Raw genomic sequence first — 12799 nt, 5'->3', positions numbered from 1 at the left:
CGATTACCCGGCAAGTACACAAGTTTGTCTCAGATTGCGCGCCTGATTAGCGCAAATCGTGCAAAGCTCACACCAAGCGTGCAATCTACAGCAAACATGCAGTCGCACTCGTTGCGCATGCGCTAATTCTTGACCATCTACACCTTGACTTACTTTCTTACTATCTTGTTCATCTTGCTCATCTTATTTCAGACTTTATTGAGGGCCAAACACTATCATATATATATATATATATATATATATTTTAATATTTATTGTAAACATTGTGTTACGCTTCGTGCTGTACACGGTCATGGCCCCGACAGAAGACCAGCGCTAGCCCAGCCACCATCGGGGCCATTTCGTGGCTTATATGTTATGTTATGTTACTTGTTGTTTTCTTTATTTATTCCACGAATAAACGCTTTCTATTCTCTATTCTATTTTATTATATCACTAAGGGTCAGTTTCACATTGTCCAAGTATCGGATGGCTTATGAATAAACAAATTAACTGCCAGATAAAACTTCATGCAAAACTTAGCTCTTTATCTAGCAGTTAAGCTTATTTGAAGATTGTGAAAAACGCAAACGATGACTTTATTCGTCAGATAAGTAGCAAGTAGCTTATTCAGGACTTTACTTGGACATTGTGAAACCGGCCCTTAGAGTTACATTATAATAGGTACAGTCACAATCAGATATATCGAAGCGGCCGAGTTGCTCAAAAATATCTGAGCACGCACTCTAACGCCTCGACAATAGAGGCGTGTTCAGATATTTGTGAGCGCCTTGGCCGCTCCGATATATCTAATGGCGACTGTACATTGTACAACGCCAGGGTAAGTGAAATAATGTAAACGTGAGTCTATAGATTCAGGATAGCCGCAGGCTGGAGTGAATTAAAGACTCAAGTTTGCAATATTCTTAACCCCGGAGTCACACAATGTTTTTCATCCCACCTGCCAAGAAAAAACTAAATTTAAGCGAAATAATTCTTAAATACGGTGATATTTTCAAACATTCGTCCGCCATATTAATTGTTTGACAACGATTAGGCACGATAGAAAATTGTGTAAAAATATTTTAATCGACTATGCACCGGGTACTATTTTCGAGCAAGTGTGATGAAAATAACGTTGTTATTTCTTCGTTCCTTTTGCTATTCTTACATTATTTTATTTTATTCTAATAACGACTATATACAGTAGTTAATGCTTCGAAGTATTTTCATTTATATACATACTGATAGTAGCCAATATGCCAATCGTTAAACGCTAACGCACTATGGAACGTTAATGATTGGCATGTTGGCGCGCCAATCGCGGGCTGGTCCGTATATAGGTGGATAAGTATTTAAAAAAGCTGCGAATGGAGCAAATAATGAACACATTGAATTACAGACCAAATTAAAAATTATGTAAACTAGTTAATGATCAAATGATATCGGCATTATTGCATATATTGCGTACTTAATTTTAAATCACTTACTTAACCTGAACTGAAAAATCCTTAGTCCATTTGCAGAAATTAAAATAAAAGGCCAAGTGCATACCAGTCCACGCGTAATGCAGGGTTCCCTAACTTCATATACCACAAATAAAAACGCATGCATATGAATACAACATCAAAAAATTGTACAGTGTGTTCACGATTTTATGAGTCTAGTTGAAGAAAGTAGCGGCTTATATTTTTTATTTATTTATACATAGTAGATATATACAGAGGTAAGTATTACTATTAATAAACAGCTGAAATTTAAAATAAATCCTTGAGGCATTGTACCAAGGATGTTGGCGGCATTTCCTCGTTGTATCGCAATGCTGATACGTTGTGAATTTTTTGAGTCAGACACATAATTTTTGTAAATATTTACATTATTGAAACTCCCATACAGATAAACCGATCCATTTAACCGATAGTTTTGTCGGAAAAGATGGTTTTTAAATATGATTCTTAATTCTAGATATGGTCTTTGAGTTCATTAGAACTAGCCGATTTTTTTTATTTTTACATGTTGTACCAACATTACGTTCACAATTTTTTTTTTTCAAGTGTAACTTGTAACGATTTTCTAGAATTGATTTTCTGAATTTTTAAATGTAGATGAATTGGTATACGTTAACTGATTGTAGTTTTAATTTTTAATGAGATAGAAATAATTAAAAGAAAGGTAGTGAAAGATTTGTAAGTAAGATCCTAAACATTTTTTATCAACGTGTTTGTAGCCCACCCAATCATTACAATTACATTATTGACATATTTACGGAACCCTAAAAAATTTGTCCATAGCCATACTTTTTATCTCGATAACTGAGGCAACGCTCCGACGTAACGCCACGTAACGTGGGTCACCCGACCGGTCCGAATTGGGGTCAAGCAACGGGGCTATCGGTTCAAAATCCTGGCCTGCCCCGGAATGTAGGTGAAATGAAAGTGAACCTATCCCGATATAATTTATGAATAAACTTACTTAGGTTCAGTATGAATAAAAGTTTTGTGACGAAACTAACGGCGTCTGACATTATTCACGGCTTTGTGACAATTGAACACTTGGCGTTTGACATATATTGTTAGTTTTGTGACGATCTCTTAACATGGTTCAGCAGATTGCTTCGAAATAGAGTAAAGCAACAAGGCTGTATGACAAAATCCTGGCCTGCCCCCCGGAGGTCTGATGAAAACAAAACTATGTCAATATTAAACTTTAAAAATAACTTTACTTATGTTTGGTTAAGTCTAAATTTCCGTTTTGATATTTGTTGTCAGTTTTGTAACGAATCCTAGTCATTTGCCGTTAATAATGCCACGTAAGATTGGGGTCGCGGCATCTAGGCTGTAAGACCCTATTCAAACTTTAAGATACCTACGTCAAAAATTTGCAAAATATACGATATGAATTAGATATTAGTGTCAAAAGTGACGTATCTTCCAACAACACTTTTGTCATTGACATCCAATCCATATCGTATCTTTAGGAATTTTTTGACGTATATTAAAGTTCGAATCGGACCATTAGGCCGCGGACTGGACGCAAGCGGCGAGCGGCAAATCAAGGTCGTTCATACATTTAGCCGAGCGCAATGCGCTGAGGTCCAGTGGAAAAGACACCAACGCGTGACTATTTCATGAGTAAAGCGAGGCGTTAGACTAGCAAGAACTTGCATGCAATTTACGTCACATAGCCGACTACTAAGGTAAACTGCATTCAAAGGTTTGATCAGTACCCCTAGTGTAAATTTATTCGATAGCGAAACGTGACGTACGCGTTTGCGTTAAATCTCATTTTGTATGGGATTTAGAAACAACTAATCTCAAACTCAAAATCCCATACAAAATGAGACTTAACGCAAACACGTACGTCTCGTTTCGCTATAGAATAAATGTACACTAGGGGTACAGATACCGCAATGTAGTGAAAATTGCACGCAAGTTCTTGCTAGTCAATAAACCTCACTTATCCATAATGTGTATGTAAATATTATGCACGCGTTGATGTCCTTACTAAGTTTGTACAACTGAGATACTTACTTAATTTTCTTTAATTATTTAGGTTACATAGTAGAAAAAGTATTATTTTAGATGACTAGTAGAAAAAGTATTGTATACAATAAGGTTGTATAAAATACTATAATGAAACCGGTTAGTATACACCATTGGTATACACTTTAAGCTTGTGGAGCGATGAAAACAGTTTTATACCTACTAAGTTTTGATTTTTTTACCAAATAAAATACATATAATTATAAAAATTGCATATTTCCAACACGCCAAGTTTTCCAATTACCATACAAATAATTATCTAACTTTTAAACTACCAGTGCCTATAATACCCACCAAAGAGATTCGATAGTCGGTTACCTTGGCAGAGATACCGCGCGGTTAAATTTCCTATAAGATTATATAATGCCTCGAATACACGCCAACGTCTGATGAAACCTAGTACTTGACAGGTTATTGTCCATCTTGTATTGAGTAGGTCGGATTTGACCATAATCAGGTACTAGTAGCATACAATATCATCTATCGACATACATTTTGACGACCGGTCTAGCCTAGTGGGTTGAACCCTGCCTATAAAGCCGATGGACCTGGGTTCGAATCCCGATAAGGGCATTTATTTGTGTGATGAGCGCAGATATTTGTTCCTGAGTCATGGATGTTTTCTATGTATTGTATTTAAGTATTTGTATATTATATATATCTTTCAAGCCTTCTTGAGCTTACCGTGAGACTTAGTCAATTTGTGTAAGAATGTCCCTATAATATTTAGTATTTTATTTATTTGTTTATAGATACTACTGGTTCTGCTTCTTAGTACTGGGTGCGTAGACAAGATGACAATCGTTCACGCTACGTAGCGTAGTTATCTCTCTCTATCACTCTTCCATATAAGTGCGACAGAGACAGTTGCATGCACCGTCTTGTCTATGCACCCTGGTTTTCGAGCTGCAAGTGGTTTGCGAACTTCCAAGCTGGACACAGTAGTTTTACTACGACTCAAAACTTAAAAACTTAGGTTTTATGAGATTATACGTATACACACATTTTTACCCGATTGCGTCAGAAGGATGGTAATGTTTTTCGAGCGTATGTACAGTACCCAGCGATAAATATTTCCCATCGGCCTCTGGAAAGAGGACCCACCAAAAACATTTTCATCTAAAATGTTGCCAAGACGAAACCATAAAGCTCGTACTGTCAAAACGTTATCAGAGGGCCTACCGTGAACCACGTTCGATGTGTTGCCTCTCTGTCGCACTCGCTAACTCGTACGTAAGTGTACGTACGTACGTAATTTTTTTATTATTATTAGTGTCTACCTATTTGGGCATGCCTAAAGAATATAGCTCAACCCTCCGTATGAGAGAAATACAGACACCTAGGTATGTATAATAGCAGCACTGGACTAAATAAAGAAACACATCTCTTTGGCGATAAATGTACGTTCAACTTCTAACTAGTGTACAATTCGCGAACCATTTGCAAATGGGTCTAATAAAGCATTAGTGTGAATTTCGTAGAACGATGTTTCTATTCTATGGGCGCGCGGCGCGCGTCGCGAGTAATGCGAAAAATTTACTAAATTCACGCCAAATCGCAATCAAATTAATTATCTTTACAAATACTTGACATATAATCTGACATGTTAAATATCACTTGACAACCTGCCTAGGTTTCATGGACAAAAAAACTAACAAGAAAAATACTTATGCGTGCCCTTGTCCCACTGCACTGCGAGTAGTGTTTACCTTTCAAATTCAGCTAAAACGCTAAATCTAGAACATAGAATCAGTTTAATTAGATAGGTATGTCAAACTATTCTAAGTATCGGTCATTACTTAAATAAAACTTAATAAGCAAGTAAATAGTTTATTATTAACTAATTTCAACTAGAAATAACGGTGATTTGAAAAAGTATTTTTCACATTTACGGTAGGATATAAACAATAATATAATCAGCATGGGCGTAGGCAGGTACAGGCAGGGGGGGGGGTGGGCAGCTGCCCCCCCCTTACAATACCTACCTTAATTCTGTCCCACCCTAGTTCAGAATTTTCGTATTCGCTCACGTCTATGTAAATTACTTTCTATACATTTTGCTTGCACTAATATGCGAGTACAAATGACATGTATAGAAATTAAGTTATGTTATTTATTTCTTCACACCTGAATAATTAAGATATTATTTTGTAAACCTTACTAACGTGCCCACAAAATGGCCCCCAGCAGCGGTATCATGTTCGCATTTTTATCACCTGTCATGTCATGTGCGTCACTTTCGCACTTATATACTTGTTAGAACGTGACAGGCATGGTGACAAATGATAAAGTGCCAACGATCTTTGCCGTACTGGAGTGCCATGTTATTTTGTTTAGGATGTAAATACATAGCTAACTTTTGTTTTATTTTTATATTTAAACTATATTAATAAAATTTTATTCGTTCTCCTAAAGTAATGTTCTATTCATAGCGCACAATATTATGTTATGATTCTCACATCACGAAATCAGTTTTGGACTTCAAATGTCCTGACAAAGAATAACAATAGATTATTTCGCGATTGTTATTCAAGATGGCTTCTCGTGCCTAATTCAGAATGTAAACATAAATAAAATTAAATTTATTTACATTCTAAAATATTGTACAATACATTATAGTACTACATATTTTTTATAAGGATTTGTCACACGTTGATACGATTGCCTTGGGTTGTTAAGCTAAATGACAAGCATATTATTATTAAAAAAAAGTAACCAAAACATTTTACACTGATGTTTAAATTGCGATAACATTTGTTGAAAGTGATCCTGGAGGCTGGAATTTCATGTTACCACTATTTTTATAATTAAAAATACTCTAATGTGTATTAGTTCAATAGAATAAGTGACTTCTATTTGTACATAGATACTGGGAAGTATAGACACCACATGTAACATACGCAGCCGAGCATGGTCTCTCATTAGGTGTTCCTATAAGTAATCAATGTTATGCAAGCGTCATCGGATGACAGTCCGTCGCTGATGTAACTGAATGCACAGTCGGAGACAAAACTCATTTGTAATTTTTGGTTATTTTTATTGCTTGTAATAAATTGATATGAAATGTGCCCCGGTGGCCTTTTTGCTGTCTGTTTGACAGTTTCCATTGGTTTTGGTACAGCTGGGCCGTTTACGAGAACGTTCTCCCTTTTGTTCTCGAGCAAGAACATTGCCCATAGTAAAAAATTTGAGAACGTTCTAGAGAACGGCACAACTACAGGTTTTGGTAAAGAATCGAGTATTTCGAATCCTCTTCAAAGGACATTTGCATCATGCACAATTGACGGACTGATTAACCGCATCCAGCAGTGAACTATGAAATTAGCCATAAATTTTAGCGAAAGTTTAAACGGTGACAGAATTTTGACTCTTGGAGACCCTATACATCTCTAAGGATAATTTAATACTCTATAATACAATCATTTAGTTCTGACACTTAGAGATATTTACAGCTCTAAATAATTTAAGATTATTTATTTTTGTATCTTGTGTTTTTTATTATTAGTATTATAGTTTTTTTTTATTCGACATTTTTTATTTTTTTTTATTTATTATAACATTAAAATATAAAATATGTGTACCACAAAACAAAATATTCGCCAAACTGCGAGACAGTTTGTTGGCGATGAGCTCGCTCGTTATACTTATAAAAAGGTACATAATTTTGCACTGTCCTACCGTCCCGGCATGGCCAATTTTTATGTAGGTATTACAATTATGAAGTAGGTAAACGTAGGATTGGTGACTCAACACTGGTGGCGCGGGCGCGGGACAGGAGCACAGCGGTGAGTAAAAAACTACCTTAACGCTAATTACTACGTTTGGTTATAAACTAACAACTAGTTACATTTTTACAACACAAGTGGCAAGAGGCACTACAATAGTTGATTTATATGAAGTTATTTTAAGATACTAATATTAATGTTAGGTATTTAATTTACTATTCATGCTTTATGGAGTTATCGAATCTGTCTATTAATATTTCTTTAAATTTTTCTTTCAGGCTACCTATTTTTAATTTAGGGATATCTAGCAATATTGGGTATTCATTGTAAATTTTTGGGATTAAGTATTCTTGGGTTCTCCGACCATAATAGTTTTTGGCTGCAGGTTGATACAATTTTACTTTTTTAGATGAGCGAGTCACACGTTTATTCTTTTTCTGTACTTTAAAATCATCTGTATAATACGTATTGATAACATTTAAGTATGTGACTTTGCAATGCACTGGGAGAATTCTACAATATGAGAACAGTGAGTCATACTGATGTTTATACCTATTCCTTGTGTTTCGCCCAACTTAGAGACTTTATACATCTCTTAGTAATAATAATGCTTTAGTTTGCATTAATATTTTCAGTTAATTGTATTTTATAATTGTTGATGTGCTTGTTTTTGCTTATATGTAAATTCCATGTTGACGTGTAAAAGTGCCATTGTGGCCCAATTGCTGAATTTTGAAGTTTAGTATAACTGATCCTAAGATTAGACTCCGATAGACCCTAATGACTTAGAAACTGCTAAGATAATCCTAAGTTTTTTTAGCTCAGGCATAACTAACTTTGAAGGTCTAGGCACATTTTAAGCTTTAAGCACATTATAAATGAATAACTTACTCCTTACTCCTAATGTCCTGTCCACCAGTAGAAAAACAGTTATATTTTCTATAAAAACAATAGCGAGTTATTGATTAATTAAGATTGTTTTGTTTCCAAAACGCCAAAAAAGTCTAACATCAATAAATAAAAAATTATATTCCATTGGATAGATCCTCGGCGCGATGTATCAAATTGTATTTATATCTCAGATAGAGGTCATTGACTTCCAATCGGTCACATTATTACGTTATAAATGTCAAGTCACCTGCCACCTATTGCTTAATTTAATATCTTACAATAGCTATACGCTGCCGCTTTTGTACCCGACTGTATTGCCATCCACACGTTTAACTTATTTGTAAACCTTATTTCAAAGATATGAGGTTCAATTTGGCCTATGGTCAAGATAAATCAGTAACTCAATACCAGATTATGACAAAGGGTCATCTTTCGACATGCCATTCAATCTTCAATAGTTGCGAATGCATGCAAATACGCATATAATTATAATTGGGGCCAATTGCGCCTTTTCTTGGGCCAGAAGCCTCCGGATTACGTTGAGAGAGAGCAAAAGCGACTTTTGTATTGATCTATGTTAATTTTACACATACAATCATTACAGTCGCACACGCACACTACAACAACACCATGCAAAAAATAAGAAGTTAGGCATCTTTTTAAGTTTTAGCAGAATTAACACTGCGACGGAAGGGCCATTTTTACCTATCATAGTATTCTTGAAACAGAAAGGGTACGCTGACAGATGTCACCTCAATACAATTTTGCAAGATTTGGTGTGTTAAGGTTATAAATTTTATGGTGATCACACCTGTCACTGTACTCAACGTGTTTGAAAAATACTATAAAACATGTTTATCGGCCACTATTTTTCATAGTTTTTATGCTAGCCGATTTAAGAGAGGCAGCTGATGTAACATATCCTATGTTACTTACTCTTACTATATATTACGCCGGGGACAACTCGGGAGGGTCTTTTTGACTAGGCTTAAGCTAGTCTTAAATAAATAAATAAATAAATATTATAGGACATTATTACACAAATTGACAAGTCCCACAGTAAGCTCAATAAGGCTTGTGTTGAGAGTACTTAGACAACGATATATATAATATATAAATATTTATAAATACCTAAATACATAGAAAACACCCATGACTCAGGAACAAATATCCATGCTCATCACACTAATATATGCCCTTACCAGGATTTGAACCCGGGACCATCAGCTTCGTAGGCAGGGTCACTACCCACTAGGCCAAACCGGTCGTCATAAGTCTAAAGTTTTATTATTTTTTTATGTATATTTTTTTTGTACTGACCTAAATAATTCGACATTTCTCTTACTATTGTATAGATATACATAGTAAGAAGGATAACTCTGTGAGCGAGTAGTCACCTGCGATAATATCTTGCGTAACAAAATGCGCAAAAATGTCTGACATAATTGTATTCATATATCGAGCCATTATATTTTCGCTTCCTCCGATGTGCACGATATTATTGCAGGTGAATGTTATACATTCAATATGAAACGGGGCAATATCCTTACTAATATCATAAATGCAAAAAAACTCTGTTTGTTTGCCTATTCCTTCTTCACGCTTAAACTTAGTAAGCAAAGGGCATCATCTGGATCTCTAGCAGTAGCCGTAGAACAGGATTCCCAACGGCTTTCGATAGTTTGAGAGTAGGAGTTGGAAGGAAACCTGTAGCTCGGGATTGTCCAAATAAATAATAAAATACTATTTGGCGTTGAAACTATGGGACACAGCGCGCATAAGTTTTTTGCAGAAATCGCGAAGCGTCAGGTAACTGGTGACCGAAGAGCTGGCGGCATCGGCATCCTCGCACAACGTATCAGTATTGCGATACAACGAGGAAATGCCGCCAGCATCCTTGGTACAATGCCTCAAGGGCCCATTTTAGATTTAAGCTAGTTATAATAATCCTCTGTATATATCCATTATTAATAAATAAATAAGTAAATAATTTTATAGGACATCCTTACACAAATTGACTAAATCCCACAGTAAGCTCAAGTGTTGTGGATACTTAGATACTGACTAAGCTAGACCGATCGTCTAAAAAGGGTACCAAAGATATCACTGCTCCTAACCTTACAATAATGCCCCATGCCTTTTTTTCAATTCTTATTACGACAAAACCTGACCCATTCCCTTGACCGTCCAATTTCTCCAGCGTCCAACTGGGTCGAGCAAGGTTGTTACCCACCGCGACCTCGGCCGGTCGATGACATAATTGTAAAGTTGCCCCGGTGTCCGGCCATCCGCACGTAATGCATTGCATCAGTGCTGCCTGCCGCTGCTGCCGACACAGACGGACATATTTGGAGATCAAAGTCCATTTTGTGTAAGAACTGCATCTTAGCAGCAAGAGGTAGCTAGTTCTTTAGCGCACACGAAATAGCCAAAGGGTATTTTGTGTAGTTAATTGCCCTAATGTTGCTTGGGAAAAATGCTGAAACAAATAGATACTTAAATAAAATTCTGGCCAATATTGCGTAATAAAGGGTTCAAGGTTAATTGCGATGGATTTCTAAATGCTTAGTAGAACATCAACAACTCAAGAAATAATAGCAAATAAGTATCCATACTTTCTTCAAATGTTTATTAGTAATTTGTAAAAGCATTTATAGTTCTTCTACGTTAAGTACTACACATTATATTTAGGAAATGGGCTTCTTTTAACTTTTTCTACCTAATAATTGTTTATGCCCCTGGACTCTTATCAAATACCAATTTTCACGACTTCAACCATTCTCAGACTTAAATTAATCTGAGATTAATTTGACGAACGTTACATACCTATATGATGATGCAATTTTGACTCTTACCACCAAAGAAACCTAGTCTAATGTTTAATATTTTAATTTAATCTGTCATCGTGTCGACACCAATGGAAAACAACGACTAGCTAGAGCAAGTCTATTGACCTACCACGACAAATACATTAACTAACACATTTATTGTGTATACACGTAGATTGAGAGATAAAATTTTGCGGAAACAGTTGCTTAACTATTTAAGGCCAGTTACACTAAACCGTCTGTCAACGTGATCGCAGTTAGGTAAAATTATTCTTATCAATTCTCAATGGAATGATAGATTCGTTGTATGCGGTGCAACCAGCCCTTAATTCTGTTCAGTATTCATTTAGAGCTACGTAATAAAACATAAATATGTAGTAGTGTTCAGGAACAAGTGTAACAGTGTAACATTTTCATTCTTTTCGTAAAAATGCCGTGTCATTCAGCAGATAAGTAGATAAACTTTTAACAGAAAAGTTGCTGCAATAGTCGTACAAAAATGAGATATTAGGATGTATGACATAACCTACTCAATGAATGGCTGCCATTTGCGGCGGACCGTTACGAAGGTCAAGAAAAACGGTCAAAGGAAAAATATGGCCAAAAAGAGTGCATATTTCATAAATGAAAAATAGTATCGACCACATTATAGCTATATTCCAGAAGCATTGTCTTAAAGATATTAAAATGTTCAATGGTTTATATTTATAAAAAAAAAAGGTAGAACTACGGTCTGCACCGCGCATGTAACACCTCTGTAGTTGCAGGTGTCCATAGGCTACGGTGACTGCTTACCATCAGGCGGGCCGTATGCTAGTTTGCCACCGTCGTGGTATTAAAAAAACTACGATTAGAATATTATTATGATAGTTTCATTGCATTTTAATGTGATCGTAGTTTTTAAATTTACATCTTTAATGTTTTTAGGGTTTTGATTGCTATTTTAACTTTTTCTTTTTGGAACGTTAAATACAAAGTCGATAAATGTATTGTACAAAGGTTCAAAAACACATAAAGCAGAGGTTTCCATAAGACCGATATGTAGGGACATATCGCTCTGATTTTTTGTTATTTTTATAATATTCAAAAAATTTACGCATACGCCATATTGTCATAGGTACCTACCTAAGATTCATAGGTATTTCGTAGCTTAGTAGGTACAATCTTAACAAGATACTTGATACGTGTAAAGTTAATTTGATAGAACGCCACATTAATTTGACGCTAAAATAGGCACTACTCACGACGCCTTTAAGCGTTTTTGGAGTACAAAGGGTTAAATTCAAGATTAATAACAAACCTCCACTGATATGTCCATTGTATTCGTCTTGATTCTTTACAAGTTTCAAGATCCGAATACCTATTCATAAGAACGCAATTTTCTGTGACAAGTAGTTATAAAAAACAATGTCATACAACCGGACGTTGGTAATGACGGTGGACATGCAAATGTATAGTGTCATTCGTGTTGCGGCAATTTAGTACTAATTACTAATTAGCAATTAACAGACGGCGCGGCGGCAATGATTAAAATGACAGATAATGACATGGTTTCTGTGTGAGATTTCACATGTAAAACTCATTTTTGTATAATTAATACTTTCTGTCTGTGCATCGGAAGCTATATCGCTGGCACAGGCGATTTTTTAAATCTTTATGTCTAATCTACTTAGGTACTGTAATATTCTTACCGGATTCTTCAAACGGTGTTATGGTCGCGCTAATCGCATGTGAAATGATAACTATGCATCATACGCAACCGGATCAAGATAGCAATTAGGAGTGTTTCACCTCCTCCCATACCCAAAGTTCATCATCATAATTTTAGCCTCCT

General features: G+C 35.6%; 1 protein-coding gene across 1 annotated transcript in view; it reads left to right on the top strand.

Annotated features, from left to right (window-relative positions):
• The window catches only part of LOC133529644 (ABC transporter G family member 23-like), a 79517-nt gene that overhangs the window by 40379 nt on the left and 26339 nt on the right, over positions 1-12799 (top strand). The window lies entirely within an intron of this gene.

This window comes from Cydia pomonella, chromosome 21 (genome assembly GCF_033807575.1).
Source record: "Cydia pomonella isolate Wapato2018A chromosome 21, ilCydPomo1, whole genome shotgun sequence".
NCBI lineage: Eukaryota > Metazoa > Arthropoda > Insecta > Lepidoptera > Tortricidae > Cydia > Cydia pomonella.
Note: the sequence above shows the minus strand (reverse complement) of the source record. Positions and strands in the feature narration are given on the sequence as shown.